Genomic DNA, 16,568 nt, shown 5'->3' with positions numbered 1-16,568 from the left:
CAGGTGCAGAATTCATGTACCCTGCAGATTTTTTGTTTCCCCACAGAATAATAGATTCTGATGGGGTAGCCATGAGAGGGGTCATGTGCCCCTCCCTGGCAGCAGTCCTGAATGGGCACATAGTTTTGGGCAGCAGGAGCAGTAGGAGAGATGTAAATCACCACCGGGGGGGGGGCACGCGGGTGGTTCTGGGAGTGTGTCTGAGATTCTATCCCTCTCACTTGCTATTGCAGTGTGCCTGGCATGGAGGGCCCAGGGGGGAGGGATAGCTCAGTGGTTTGAGCATTGGCCTGCTAAACCCAGGGTTGTGAGTTCAATCCTTGAGGGAGCCATTTATGGATCTGGGGCAAAAATTGGGGATTGGTCCTGCTTTGAGGGTTGGACTAGATGACCTCCTGAGGTCCCTTTCAACCCTGATATTCTATGATTCATGCAGTGCTGCAACCCAGGGAAAGTGCAGTAGCTTAGACATGCCCCCAGGGCAGTATGCAGTATGCCAGGGGCCACTCCAACTCCCAGAGTAGCCTAGGATCAGAGGGTGGAGGTGCAAAGGCGGCTTAAAGTTCTCTCTCTCTGCTTAACAAGTCTTGCTCTGATGTTGATAGTTCCTTTGTTTCAAAGAAACTTGGCTGTTGTGAGATAGAATGGCTATGATCTGAACCAGTGGAAACTTTCTTAAAATCAGTATCTTTATTCCAGGTGCAGCACATTAGCACTAATATTCCAACAAGGCATAATCCATAGCAGAATTTTCCATCTTCAAAGTGCTGTATAAAACTTAATTCTCACAATAATCCTGTGAGTTAGGAAGTATTATCCCTATTCTGCTGTTGGGGAACTGAATTACATAAAGACAGGTTTCAGAGTAGCAGCCGTGTTAGTCTGTATTCGCAAAAAGAAAAGGAGTACTTGTGGCACCTTAGAGACTAACAAATTTATTTGAGCATAAGCTTTTGTGAGCTACAGCTCAATTCATCAGATGCATTCAGTGGAAACGCAGAGTTACATAAAGTGACCTAAATTAAGCCAGAGAACAAGTCATTGGAAGATGTGAAATCAGAGTTCTTGATTCTTGGTCCAAGCATCTGTAGAACTGTGAGGCTGTTACATGAAATGCGAGTAAAGGAACTTTTCAGCTTTAGAGTGGGTAATTATTACAACAGGTGTAACATTTCACAGCTGAGGAGAATCACACATTTCTCTTTCAGAAGACAGTGAATCCTTTGAGTGTTTTTTTTCCAGTCTCATTGCTCCTTTTTTACACAAGCCCTAGCTTTATTCAGACTGCACTTTACAACCCCACACTTGATCATTTTATTTATTTACTTTTCCATTTGCACCTGTCTAAAACTTTCAGTGCATATTATGCCAAAAAAATACAACTTGTTAGATACCTTCCACCACAAGCAAGACTCTGTAACCTGCCTCCTCTTACTACCAAGTCCCCCTGGAAAAACCTGGTGCAACCAGTAAGTCCTAATGGTATGCCCTGTAATGAGTCCTGTAGCGTATCATGAAGGTTGCCAAATCTAGGTTCAGGAAGCCAAAATAGCAAGCAAGTTCCAAAGCCAAGGACTCTCCCTTCTGCCAGCCCCTCCCTATCTAAGCCACGGGAGCTGTTACTTCGAGCACCTTAGCTCAGAGATAGTTAAACTTACTGACCCTCTGTGCTGCATATGGCAATCTTCAGAAGTCCAAGAGCTGGGGCTAGGGGCATCTGCTCAGCAGGGTCTGTGGGTCTCAGGGCTTCAGTAGGGGCAGGGCTGAAGTCCTGAGCCCCAGCAGGTGCCGCTGGTGGGGCTGAAGCCCCTAGCCCCCCCACACCTCTCCCTGCTGGGCAGAAGCCCCTAACCCCACCATCCGGTCACAGGACAGAAGCCCTGAGCTCCCCTAAACGGTCTGGGAGGGAGAGAATGGGTGGTGGTGGGGGGCTCCGTGAGCTGCACTTTCACTGTAAAAGAGCCACAGTTTGGCCACTCCGCCTTAGCTAATAGTAGCTTCAACAGTGTTGGCTGGAAAGTGAGGTAGTCATTCAAGTGAATAGGATTCAATGCATTTTGGGCATATAGATTAAAACTACCTTAAATTTAATCCTGCCCCACTTAAGTTTTCATTCTAGATACTGCCCTGACATGCACACTGTGAAACTGGAAAAAAAAAATCTAAGAAACCAGCAATATCCTATTCTCAGTCTCATCAAGAAAGGGGAGGGTGGTGGTTTTTCATAATATGGCTTGTTGTACAGCGGCAATAATCTTCATATAAGTAGCTTTGGTTGTGCAATAATGTCACTTTATTGCTTTGTATATTAGAAAGACTTTATAAACACCCTTGAGAGTGCTGTTGGCACCAAAATGACCATTGTCATTGCAGGAAAAGGTTGGAAAGGCCTATTTTAGAGGGTCCTCAGGTACAATGCTCAGAATGAATGCTCTAACCCTGTGACAGCCACTAATCAACTACATCTTGCCAAGTGTTCTAAGGTGACAGGAACAGGCCAGAAAAGAAGAGCTGTAGCTGTTGGACTCAGTCCTTAAAGTAGTGTGTGGTGGTGTCTTTCTTAAGGTGAATGAGACCAGGTGCAGAGTCCCTATCTGATCACCAGTAAACAGCAGGTTAATTCCCTACTTGATCTCACACAGGTGTACAGGGTGGGGATTGAGGACTGAAGCAGACACCCAGAATACAGGAAATTAAGGAAAAAAACCCATCTGGCTGGCAAGCACCCAGAGGTCTCTGAAGAGGTAGAGTGCTGTACTCAGTTGCTAGAAGGTTGTTTTGTTAACCCAAATGGGTTTTTCTGTTTTCTTCTGTTATGGGTACCCATAATAAGACTCAAGAATAAAGCCTGGAAGATTACCACAGCTGGTGAGAACCTTCTAGCTTGCTACAGTCTCTTTCCATCATCTTACAGGTAGGAACAGGCTTCTACACAATTAGTGTCTTGTTTTTCTTTCTGGGGGTGATGATCCAGAAGGTTTATTTTACAGGAGCCTATTCTGGTGGGTTTCTAGAATTCCACTCCCTTTGAAAGTCAGGTGTAATGATCTTAATGCAAATCTCCCTCCTGCAAACTCAGAATGGCGGTAAAATCTGCTTTTGGTCAAGTATTTTTTTTCTCCAAATCTGTTCTAAGATCTCACACTCAGTTACTGAAAGGTGGGTATCAATGGGGCATGAGGAAGATAGATTCTCATTGCCATAGTAACCCCAGTTATGGTTTCAATTAATATGTCCTTTTGTAAGAGCTGAGGGGTTTTTTTTTGTTTTTTGTTTTTTTTTCCACTCATCAAGCTCAGGGGAATTGGGGAGAAGGGTTGTAAGAGGAACTTGTGGTGAGTTGTCTATGTATTACAATTTTATTCAGAGAAACAATATCTCCTTGGCATTTGCAGCTATTTTGTTAAATGGTGGTGAAGGCTTTAATGAAGCATATGGTTTAATCAAAATATGTAAAAACGAAATGTTTGATTTTTGCTGTGGTAGGAGCTTATTCATAGTAGCTTAGTTCCTAAGGGTACTGATCTGCGGGAGGAGTGGAATTATGCTGTCCAGAAATGTTTTGAAGATGTCAGTGTTCCAGTTAATAGGGGGTATACTTTGAACTGGTTGCCTTTAGGGGAAGTATTCCAGAAGGAAGAAGTCTTGAGTAGCTTTGTGCCTTTAAGGCATGACTAGATAATTGTGGCATAATGGGACTATATCTGAGAGCACTGTTGCTGCCTGTCATCACCAATAAGTAACAATAAGGACACCATCTTTCTGTGAACTGTTCAGCAGTGGGGCAGCACTGAAAAGGAAAACACAAGGAAGAGAGCAGTTTAATTACACTGACTTGTTTTGTGCTTGTGCTAGATTTTCAGGGGGAAGGCAAGAGTGGGGATGTGAGTGGACAGCTGCCAAATATTTTGTGTATGCTTAAGGACTCATAGAAAACCTGGTCTCAGCCAGTGTATTCCCACTGTCTACTCCCCACAAAAGTGAGACACAAGACAATCAAAATGGGAAGCCTGCAGCTGCTTCCTGGTTGTTTGTATAGTTTACTCTATGCTGCTCTTTGCACCTTAGTTAGAATAAAACAAAGTCCTAAACTGAACAAGAATAATGTGCCCAATCAGCAGAATATGGATAATAAAAAGAGACTACCAAATATTGCTTCCTGGGATATCTTACCCATGTTCGTCCCACCCCACCCCCCTTTTTAAGACAATGAGTATTCCATTCCCTTCATCCATGGATTCAAAAGGTCTCAACACACCAAAGGAAGAGAAATAGTGTATATTCAAGCCACCACTTTAATATATTACAACTTATTTGACAAAAAGACTCAGACACACGTTTTAGCTGATCTCAGTCATAACTCAGGTAGCTCTTCTGTCAGCTCGTGTGAAAGAAAGCCTTTCTGTAGCTTGGTCTTTTCCCTGAAATATTTAATCAGCTGTTACCACTAATCAGCAGACCGTTGGCTACCCAGTACTGATTAAGATTACAATTGTAATTCTGTGTTTACGCTATGGCATTTTAATAACAGTACAAGAAATAAAGAACCTAATAATGATGAACTTATATAATGAGGTGTTTCCATATTTCTTGGAAGAGCTGTCAAATGTGACTAGAGAGAACTCCAAAGTCAGAATCCAGGGTTAATCCACATATTTCCTTTTAAAAAAGACTGCATTTAGACAGTTACGTTTGGATAATAGCATATTATTGTACTGGCTCTTACTACATAATTGACTGTTGGCCAGTAGTTGGAATGCCAGTGTGGGGAAAAATGAGTTTCTACTATAAATCCTGAAAATCTGGCTTTATGTCTTTGTCCTTTCTGGTCTTTAAATCACATCTGACTGATAATGGGATATGATTCTTTGTTTACAGAAAGATTACTGGAATCTGTGGTGGCTCTTGTAAGGCTTAAAGCTAACCAAAAGAATGGTTTTTGTGTGTTGATTATAAAAAGTATATAGTAGGATGTTCTATGCTACAATTATTCATTTTTGTCCAGTCTCCTGCCTTTGACAGTAGTGTGTAGTATAGTGCTTAGTAGAAGACCAATCCCAGCCTTCCTCCATAATAAGTTAGTTCCCTGTAAACCAAAGTGAATAAGCACCTTATAACAGAGGGATTGTGCAATATTTTATGCCCCAATTCAGGACAGCACTTAAGTATGTGCCTAAGTCTGATTGAAGTCAGTGGGACTTAAGCAAATGCTTAAAATTAAGCAGTGTTCAAGTGCATTCCTGAATTGGGGCCTATACAGAGATGGAAGCTAAATTCCTTCTTGACTCCAAAAGATACTAGCTATGAAAAGAATAATTATAACCACCTTCACTCCAAAGCAGTGATGTTTTAGCAATATTGTAGCATGTTCTGATTCAAGGCCCTGTCCACATGCTGGGGCTAAGAGAGTATTTCCTAAACTGGTTTTAAATGTGCTCTAAAAATTAGCGCAGGCTAACATGGCTAAGGCATTGTTTACCTAAGGGAAAAAGCCACAGTTGTTTTAGCTCATGATCGTGCCCCCCATATGTAGATTCTCAGAAAAGTCAGAGGGACTGTGTTCAGCATCGAGACCTTACCAGTGTAGTGGGTTTTATTGTTTAAACTAACCTCCTAGTCTAGAAAAGCGTTTTGTTTTCTTTTTAAACCCAAAACACTACCTTTTAAAGATAAGGCATAGCGATCTCCATTGGGCTGGCAAATTTAACTTGTTTTAGCCCCGTGTAGAAAAGACAGAGCTAACTCCCATTAATGTGAATGATGGAATCTTATTCATTGGGATAGAACAGGACACACAGAGAGACAAATGTGTCTTTGCATTTCCTTATATTAAAGCAAATTACATTCTGAAGTATTTTACGTTTCCTCATGTATTTCTGTGTTAAGACCTTTCAGTCTTGGTGCCTATAAACATGTAAACCTGCTGTTTTCTCTCCCCCCCCCCCCCACTTTACTGATACCTGTCAAAATGGTCCTGTCTAAGGTGCATGCTTGTACCACTGACACCTCCCTTTCCTCCACTCGGTGGCTGTATAGACTCAGAATCTAGGCGGTTTTGGCTAGTTATGTTCTGATGTGAGCAGCAAGCATTACAAAAGCATGTCAACCTATATGGGTTGTCTGTTCCAGTTTCGGGGGGAAAACTTGGAAAGCTGCAGCAGAGCCTAGTGTCTGGAAAGGAAGCCTCTAAAAAGAGCCAAGAGCTATATTTAAGGAAAGCAGATTGAGACTTTATTTGGGGGGGCATTCTCAGACTTCAAGAAGTTCAAATCTGTAACAAATACAGCTTATATCTACCCTAAAGATAAAGTTACGTGTACTGAGGAATAGAGGAAAGGAGAGGAGCTGCGGAAAGCTATACACAGAACCTAAATCCAGGTTTTCAAATTCATCTAGGCGGAGATTACAAAATTACACCACATTTCTTAGTATCCTTGTGGCCCAGAGCTGCAGACTATTAGTAGCACAACATGCTCCTACTTGTGGGATCTGAGCGTGATATTCACACTGAGTCTTCCATGCCATGAGTGAGGGTGTGGAAACTTAATCCCTTTCCCTTCTGGCTGTTTTAATAGTGTCCAACCCTTCTCAGCTAGTGAATCTCATCACAGTGCAGGAGCCTGCAAGTTATAGCTAGGTTTTGATGTGGCTACCCTTTACCATGGTATTGAGCACTGTGAGGGAGGAGTAAAAGCAAGGGGGGAGGGAATGATGTTGAGCTTAATGAGCCTGTTGGTTGATGGCAGACAAATGTTACTTCAGTTACCAAGTGTAATTGAAGAGATGTTTCAGCGTAACGTGCACTAGCCAAATAAGTTTAATCATAGTTAATGTAGAATTTGCTAGTGCCACCTATGGGTGAAAAACACAGTCCTGAAACTAATTCTTAAGTCACAGAATCCTGATTTGGGAATAATGATTGAGGGAAAGATTGTTTCTTGAATGCTTAAAATAAGTTAAAATGTTTGTAAAAGTATAATTTTGTATGGGCTCATTATTATGTATTACTTATCTAACACTGTAGCTCTACACATACTTTGCAAAATGATCAGACCAGAAGAGCTAGCATGCTATAACACAAACACGGAAAGAGTGGGGGATTTGAAGGAGGGGGTGATTAGCAGACAGAAGTCGGAGGCTCTTCAACTACACAGAGCAATATGGAAGAAGCTCAGAGAATTAAATTGAGAGGACTGGAAGGAGCATAGTGAAGGAGATGCTTCTAGTGCCCCCGATTTAAATGTCTTCACTGTGTCCATTTAGCAGTTGGGAAGTCAGAGTAGCCTAGTGGTTAGAATACCAGACTAGAACTCTGAAGACTGGGGTTCTCTTCACCACTCTGCTACTGACTCTGACTGGTCAAGTTTCTTGACCTCTGCACTTGCTTTCTTCCCTGTAAAATAGGGATCCTTCCCCACCTTTGAGATCGTATTGTGAAAAAGGCTGTAGAACTATGTCGGTTTCATATTTATGAATCAGCCTGAATCTCTGTGGGATGCCCAAAGTTCCACTGTATCCATTAAGGCTTGTCTAGGAACGACATCAAGGTTCCTCTATTCTCTGAGGCTGTGGTTCCTCCTGCCAGCTTCACTAGTGAAGTTAGAATAGTTATATCCAGAGGCAGGTGGAAGCAACCTGGGCAGAATGTTTTGAGCACCCACAGAACACTGAGTAACTACTAAAGGGGATATATCCCTTGTGCAGCATCTGAGAGATCCTATACAGGTTATATCTGGAAATACCCAACATTTGAGAACCAAGCGAATCTCACCCCCACAAAAGTTTGCTTGTTAGAAACATCTTTGAGTCAAGCCTAAGCTTCTTCCTCAGAAGAGATGGGTTGTAGCAGCATTCAGAGAGGTGCTGAGCTGAAGTCCATAAGAGGTAGGGACATAGCCCATCCCCTTCTAGCTATGTGCATACATTGCATAAATCACTCAGATATTAATGTGCCAAGTACAAACATTTTAACTTTAGCATCATCCTAAACACATTATTTCCCTCTTCCTCACTAGAGAAGTTGTATTCTGTCTCTCTTCACTGCTAGGCTATTTACCTAAGAGCAAGAGAGCTTTTCTTAAAGAGAAAAAATTGAACATATTTTAAATGATTAGAACCACCATTTAAGACTCTAAATTAACAAGCTATAGGGATAGGCTTAAAAACAACAAATTAATACTCTTTAGAAGGTAACAAAAACAACCAACCTTTTAAGACCAAGTTCCGCTCTTGAGGAGCGGAAGATATTTCAAAGACCATGGGCAGTAAAAGCATTGAATCTTAGATGACTAGGGCTGTGAGGGAAGGAGGATGGGGTAAATAATGTGTGGGGGAGGGATCAATCTGCCAGGTAAGGCTTTGGGCTTTGCTTACACCAGTGGTCTCCAACCTTTTTACTCACAAGATCACTTTTTGAATTTAAGTGCAACCCAGGATCTGCCCCCCAATTCCCAAAGGCCCCGCTTTGTTCACTCCCTTTCCCCCTTCCTCTCCCCCCACTCACTTTCACCGGGCTAGAGCAGGGGTTCGGGGGGGGGTGCGGGCTTTTGGGCTGGGGCCGAGGGGTTTGGAGTGTGGGAGGGGGCTCCAGGCTGAGCCTGGGGTAGGGGGTTGGGGGCAAGTTCTGGGAGGGAGTTTGGGTCCAAGAGGGGGCTCCAGGTGGGGCAGAATGTTGGGGTGCAGGAGCGGGTATGCAGTGCTGGTTCTGGGAGGGGGCTCAGGGCTGGGGGGTTGAGGTGCGGGAGGGGTTTAGGCTCCCACCAGGTGGCACTTACCTCGGAGAGCTCCCGGGCAGCAGTGCAGCGGGGCTAAGGTAGGCTCCCTGCCTGCCCCAGCCCCATGCCACTCCTGTAAGCAGCCAGCACACCCCTGCGGCCCCTGGGGAGGGGGCAGAGGTCTCCGTGCACTGCTCCTGTTTGCAAGCGCTACTCCTGCAGCTCCCATTGGCCACAGTTCCCCATTCCCAGCCACTTCCAGGAGCAGCGTGACGCTGGGGCAGGCAGAGAGTCTGCCTTAGTGGCTGCACCACCGGACTTTTAGTGGCTGGAGATCGTGATTGACTGTCCGAGGCTACAGGATCGACCAGTCGATCACGATCTACTGGTTGGTGACCACTGGTTTACACAGTTGCTCAAAAGCACAGCTGAAGAATAAAGAAGTTAGTTGATCTTTTGTCTCCCTTATTCCCCCTCCTCTAGTCATGTGTGTCACAGTTCAGTGCCACTGCACACGTATTTCCCCTCAGTTCATCCAGCAAGGGCACCCACTGTCAGGCTCCTACTTCCCCCTGGCCATCACCTTGCTTGGGTGGAGATGTGTATTTTTCTCTCTTCTAATGGGGGTATCCTAGGCTGCCTTCACTATTATTCCCAGCACAGACAGCCTGCCCAAGGACACCTGCTTGCTTCTACAAGCCATTACCCTCTGATCCCACTGAGGGTTACCAAAAGAAACTATACCATCTGCTCAAGAAACTCCCTGAAAAAGCACAAGAACAAATCCGCACAGACACACCCCCTAGAATGCCGACCAGGGGTATTCTGTCTGCTACCCAAGATCCATAAACCTGGAAATCCTGGACACCCCATCATCTCAGGCATTGGCATCCTGACAGCAGGATTGTCTGGCTATGTAGACTCCCTCCTCAGGCCCTATGCTACCAGCACTCCCAGCTATCTTCGAGACACCACTGACTTCCTGAGGAAACTACAATCCATTGGTGATCTTCCTGAAAACACTATGGATGTCTAGTCACTATGGATGTAGAAGCCCTCTACACCAACATTCCACACAAAGATGGACTACAAGCCATCAGGAACAGTATCGCCAATAATGTCACGGCAAACCTGGTGGCTGAACTTTGTGACTTTGTCCTCACCATAACTATTTCACATTTGGGGAGAATGTATACCTTCAAATCAGCAGCACTGCTATGGGTACTCGCATGGCCCCACAGTATGCCAACATTTTTATGGCTGACTTAGAACATCGCTTCCTCAGCTCTCGTCCCCTAATGTCCCTACTCTACTTGAGCTACATTGATGACATCATCATCATCTGGACCCATGGAAAAGAAACCCTTGAGGAATTCCACCGTGATTTCAACAATTTCCATCCCACCATCAACCTCAGCCTGGACCAGTCCACACAAGAGATCCACTTCCTGGACACTACGGTGCTAATAAGCGATGGTCACATAAACACCACCCTATACCAGAAACCTACTGACCTCTATGCTTACCTACATGCCTCCAGCTTTCGTCCAGACCACACCACACGATCCGTTGTCTACAGCCAAGCTCTACGATACAACCGCATTTGCTCCAACCCCTCAGACAGAGACAAACACCTACAAGATCTCTATCAAGCGTTCTTACAACTACAATACCCACCTGCTGAAGTGAAGAAACAGATTGACAGAGCCAGAAGAGTACCTAGAAGTTACCTACTACAGGACAGGCCCAACAAAGAAAATAAGACTCCACTAGCCATCACCTTCAGCCCCCAACTAAAACCTCTCCAACATATCATCAAGGATCTACAACCTATCTTGAAGGATGACCTATCACTCTCACAGATCTTGGGAGACATGCCAGTGCTTGCTTACAGACAGCCCCCCAACCTGAAGCAAATACCTACCACCAAGCACACAACAAAACCACAAACCCAAGAACCTATCCTTGCAACAAAGCCCGTTGCCAACTGTGTCCACATACTATTCAGGGGACACCATCATAGGGCCTAATCACATCAGCCACACTATCAGAGCCTCGTTCACCTCCATATCTACCAATGTGATATATGCCGTCATGTGCCAGCAATGCCCCTCTGCCATGCACATTGGCCAAACTGGACAGTCTCTACGTAAAAGAATAAATGGACACAAATCAGACGTCAAGAATTATAACATTCAAAAACCTGTCGGAGAACACTTCAATCTCTTTGGTCACTCGATTAGAGACCTAAAAGTGGCAATTCTCCACCAAAAAAACTTCAAAAACAGACTCCAATGAGAGACTTCTGAATTGGAATTAATTTGCAAACTGGATACAATTAACTTAGGCTTGACTAAAGACTGGGAGTGAATGTGTCATTACACAAAGTAAAACTATTTCCTATTTCCCCATGTTTATTCCCCCCCCGCACTGTTCCTCACACATTCTTGTCAACTGCTGGAAATGGCCCACCTTGATTATCACTACAAAAGGTGTGTCGTCCCCCTCCCTCCCCCGCTCTCCTGCTGGTAATAGCTCACCTTACCTGATCATTCTTGTTACAGTGTGTATGGTAACACCCATTGTTTCATGTTCTCTGTGTATATAAATCTCCCCACTGTATTTTCCACTGCATGCATCTGATGAAGTGAGCTGTAGCTCACAAAAGCTTATGCTCAGATAAATTTGTTAGTCTCTGAGATGCCACAAGTACTCCTTTTCTTTCTTCAGAGATGGTTCACATGTGTAATTGCTGTGGTTATAAGGGTATGTCTACACTACGAAATTAGGTCAAATTTATAGAAGTCAGTTTTGCAGAAAGCGTTTTTATACAGTCAATTGTGTATGTCCCCACACAAATGCTCTAAGTGCATGTAGTCGGTGGAGTGTGTCCACAGTACCAAGGCAACCATTGACTTCCAGAGTGCTGCACTGTGGGTAGCTATTCCACAGTTCCCGAAGTCTCCGCCACCCATTTGAATTCTGGGTAGAAATCCCGGTGCCTGATGGGGCTAAAACATTGTTGCAGGTGGTTCTGGGTACATATCGTCAGGCCCCCCTTCCCTCCCTCCCTCCATGAAAGCAAGGGCAGACAATTGTTTTGCACCTTTTTTCTTGAGTTACCTATGCAGACGCCATACCACGGCAAACATGGAGCCCGCTCAGCTAACCGTTACTGTATGTCTCCTGGGTGCTGGCAGACGCGGTACTGCATTGCTACACAGCAACAGTTTATTGCCTTTTGGCAGCAGACAGTGCAGTATGACTGGTAGCCATTGTCGACGTAGTCCAGGGTACTCCTTTAACCGACCTCGATGAGGTCAGGGGCGCCTGGGAAAACATGGGAGTGATTCAGCGAAGTCATTTCCCTTTTAAGTTTCGTTTCATGGGGATTCAATCCTACCGGCAGTGCATTGTCTTTTAATCTGCAGCCAGCAGAAGACGATGGCCAGCAGTCATACTGCACTGTCTTCTGCCAAGCACCCAGGAGATGACGATGGCTAGCGGATGTACTGCACAGTCTGCTGCCATCAAGATGTATAAAGATAGATGAAGTGGATCAAAACAAGAAATAGACCAGATTTGTTTTGTATTCATTTTCTCCTCCCTCCCTCCGAGAAATCAACGGCCTGCTAAACCCAGTTTTGAGTTCTAGCCTTGAGGGGGCCATTCTGTTTCTTGCAAAGCCACCCCTTTTGTTGATTTTAATTCCCTGTAAGCCATGTCGTCAGTCGCCCCTCCCTCCGTCAGAGCAACGGCAGACAATTGTTCCGCGCCTTTTTTCTGTGCAGACGCCATACCACGGCAAGCATGGAGCCCCCTCAGATCACTCTGGCAATTAGGAGCACAGTAAACACCACATGCATTATCCAGCAGTATATGCAGTACCAGAACCTAGCAAAGCGAAACTGGGCGAGTAGGTGACGTCAGCGCGGTGACGAGAGTGACCAGGACATGGACACAGACTTCTCTCAAAGCACGGGCCCTGGTAATGTGGGCATCATGGTGCTAATGGGGCAGGTTCATGCAGTGGAACGCCGATTCTGGGCTCGGGAAACAAACACAGACTGGTGGGACCGCATAGTGTTGCAGGTCTGGGACTATTCCCAGTGGCTGCAAAAATTTCGCATGCATAAGGGCACTTCCATGGAACTTTGTGCCTTGCTTTCCTCTGCCCTGAGGCGCAAGAATACCAAGATGAGAGCAGCCCTCACAGTTGAGAAGCGAGTGGCAATAGCCCTGTGGAAGCTTGCAACGCCAGACAGCTACCGGTCAGTTGGGAATCAATTTGGAGTGGGCAAATCTACTGTGGGGGCGGCTGTGATGCAAGTAGCCAACGCAACCAAAGATCTGCTGATATCAAGGGTAGTGACCCTGGGAAATGTGCAGGTCATAATGGATGGCTTTGCTGCAATGGGATTCCCTAACTGTGGTGGGACCATAGACGGAACCCATATCCCTATCTTGGCACCGGAGCACCAAGCCGGCGAGTACATAAACCACAACCACACTTTTCAATAGTGCTGCAAGCACTGGTGAATCACAAGGGACGTTTCACCAACATCAATGTGGGATGTCTGGGAAAGGTACATGACGCTCGCATCTTCAGGAACTCTGGTCTGTTTCAAAAGCTGCAGGAAGGAACTTTACTCCCAGACCAGATAATAACCATTGGGGATATTGAAATGCCTATAGTTATCCTTGGAGACCCAGCATACCCCTTAATGTCATGGCTCATGAAGCCATACACAGGCAGCCTGGACAGTCAGGAGCTGTTCAACTACAGGCTAAGCAAGTGCAGAATGGTGGTAGAATGTACATTTGGATGTATAAAAGCACGCTGGTGCAGTTTACTGACTCAGTTAGACCTCCGCGAAACCAGTATTCCTACTTTTATTACTGCTTGCTGTGCACTCCACAATATCTGTGAGAGTAAGGGGGAGACGTTTATGGTGGGGTGGGAGGTTGAGGTAAATCACCTGGCCACTGGTTACGCACAGTCAGACACCAGGGCGGTTAGAAGAACACAGGAGGGCGCAGTCCGCATCAGAGAAGCTTTGAAAACCAGTTTCATGACTGGCCAGGCTACGGTGTGAAAGTTCTGTTTGTTTCTCCTTGATGGAAACCCCCCCACCCCTTGGTTCACTCTACTTCCCTGTAAGCTAACCACTCTCCCCTCCTCCCTATGATCACTGCTTGCAGAGGCAATAAAGTAATTGTTGCTTCACATTCATGCATTCTTTATTAATTCATCACACAAATAGGCGGATAACTACAAAGGTAGCCCAGGAGGGGTGGTGGAGGAGAGAAGCAACAGGAGGGGTGGTGGAGGAGGGAAGGACAAGGCCACACAGTATTTTAAAACTTTAAAATTTATTGAATGCCAGCATTCTGTTGCTTGGGCAATCCTCTGGGGTGGAGTGGCTGGGTGCCTGGAGGCCCCCCACCGCCTTCTTGGGCGTCTTGGTGAGGAGGCTATGGAACTTGGGGAGGAGGGCAGTTGGTTACACAGGGGCTGTAGCAGCGGCCTGTGCTCCAGCTGCCTTTCCTGCAGCTTAACCATATGCTGGAGCATATTAGTTTGATCCTCCAGCAGCCTCAGCATTGAATCCTGCCTCCTCTCATCATGCTGCTGCCACCTTTCAGCTTCAGCCCTCTCTTCAGCCCGTCATTTACTCTCTTCAGCCTGCCACCTCTCCTCCCGGTCATTTTGTGCGTTCCTGCACTCTGACATTGTCTGCCTTCATGCATTCGTCTGTGCTCTGTCAGTGCTGGAGGACAGCATGAGCTCAGAGAACATTTCATCGTGAGTCCCTTTTTTTTTGCCTTCTAATCTTCGCTATCCTCTGGGAAGGAGAAGATCCTGTGATCCTTGAAACACGTGCAGCTGTGGAGGAAAAAAAAAGGGACAGTGGTATTTAAAAAGACACATTTTATAGAACAATGGGTATGCTCTTTCGCGGTAAACCTTGCTGTTAACATTACATACATAGCACATGTGCTTTCTGTCCAAGGTCGCATTTTGCCTCCCCCCATCACGTGGCTAGCCCCTCATCCCTCCCCCTCCCTGTGGCTAACAGTAGGCAACATTTCTGTTCCGCTACAGGCAAATAGCCCAGCAGGAACAGGCACCTCTGAATGTCCCCTTAAGAAAAGCACCCTATTTCAACCAGGTGACCATGAATGATATCACTCTCCTGAGGATAACACAGAGAGATAAAGAACAGATGTTGTTTCAACGCCAGCAAACATACACTGCAATGCTTTGTTCTACAGTGATTCCCGAGTATGTGCTACTGGCCTGGAGTGGTAAAGTGTCCTACCATGGTGGATGGAATAAGGCTGCCCTCCCCAGAAACCTTTTGCAAAGGTTTTGGGAGTACATCCAGGAGAGCTGCGAATGCCAGAGCAAATTAATCATTAAATATGCTTGCTTTTAAATCATGTATAGTATTTTAAAAGGTACACTCACCAGAGGTCCCTTCTCCGCCTGCCGGGTCCAGGAGGCAGCCTTGGGTGGGTTCGGGGGGTACTGGCTCCAGGTCCAGGGTGAGAAATAGTTCCTGGCTGTCGGGAAAACCGGTTTCTCTGCTTGCTTGCTGTGAGCTATCTACAACCTCATCATCATCATCTTCCTCATCCCCAAAACCTGCTTCCGTGTTGCCTCTATCTCCATTGAAAGAGTCAAACAACACGGCTGGGGTAGTGGTGGCTGAACCCCCTAAAATAGTCTGCAGCTCATCATAGAAGCAGCATGTTTTGGGCTGTGACCCGGAGCGGCCGTTTGCCTCTCTGGTTTTCTGGTAGGCTTGCTCAGCTCCTTAAGTTTCACGCGGCAGTGCTTTGGGTCCCTGTTATGGCCTCTGTCCTTCATGCCCTGGGAGATTTTGACAAATGTTTTGGCATTTCGAAAACTGGGACGGAGTTCTGATAGCACAGATTCCTCTCCCCATACAGCGATCAGATCCTGTACCTCCCGTTCGGTCCATGCTGGAGCTCTTTTGAGATTCTGGGACTCCATCATGGTCACTTCTGCTGATGAGCTCTGCATGGTCACCTGCAGCTTGCCACGCTGGCCAAACAGGAAATTGAAATTCAAAAGTTCGCAGGCCTTCTCCTGTCTACCTGGCCAGTGCATCTGAGTTGAGAGTGCTGTCCAGAGCAGTCACAATGGAGCACTCTGGGATAGCTCCCGGAGGCCAATACCGTCTAATTGCGTCCACAGTACCCCAAATTCGACCCAGCAAGGCCGATTTCAGTGCTAATCCCCTTGTCGGGGGTGGAGTAAGGAAATCGATTTTAAGAGCCCTTTAAGTCAAAAAAAGGGCTTCGTCGTGTGGACGGGTGCAGGGTTAAATCGATTTAACGCTGCTAAATTCTACCTCAACTCCTAGTGTAGATCAAGGCTAAGTTACCTCAGTTCTTCCTATCCAGCCTACTTTATTCTTAAAGTAAAAACTCTACAGAGAAAACATATTAAAATCAATAAAAGAACCTGCACACATGTTAATAAGTTCCCAGAGCTCATCCCAACTCTCACATGGATTTTGGCAGGAGCAGTCCTTCAAATTCCTCACGCTAGCCCTGGAAGGGTTAACATAGCCAAAGAGAGGCCAATTAGCCAAAGGCTATTCCTGGAGGGGAGCTAGGATGCAGCAAGGCTTAATTGGGGATGAAGCGCACGTGGGTAGAAACAGGCAGGGCTTCTGTAAAGCCAGTGAGCTAGCAACAGAGAAGGGCAAGAGGGCTGCAGTGAGGAAGCCTGCAGCCATGCTCCCTGATACAAGTGGGGGAGAGTAGTAGCCTATAATAGGAGTGTAGGAAATAGTCCAGGAAAGGAGCTGCAAAGTCTGA

The sequence above is a fragment of the Natator depressus genome, chromosome 4, assembly GCF_965152275.1.
Source record: "Natator depressus isolate rNatDep1 chromosome 4, rNatDep2.hap1, whole genome shotgun sequence".
Taxonomy (NCBI): Eukaryota; Metazoa; Chordata; order Testudines; family Cheloniidae; genus Natator; species Natator depressus.
The sequence above is the reverse complement of the archived record's forward strand: the minus strand, read 5'-3'. Positions refer to the sequence as shown.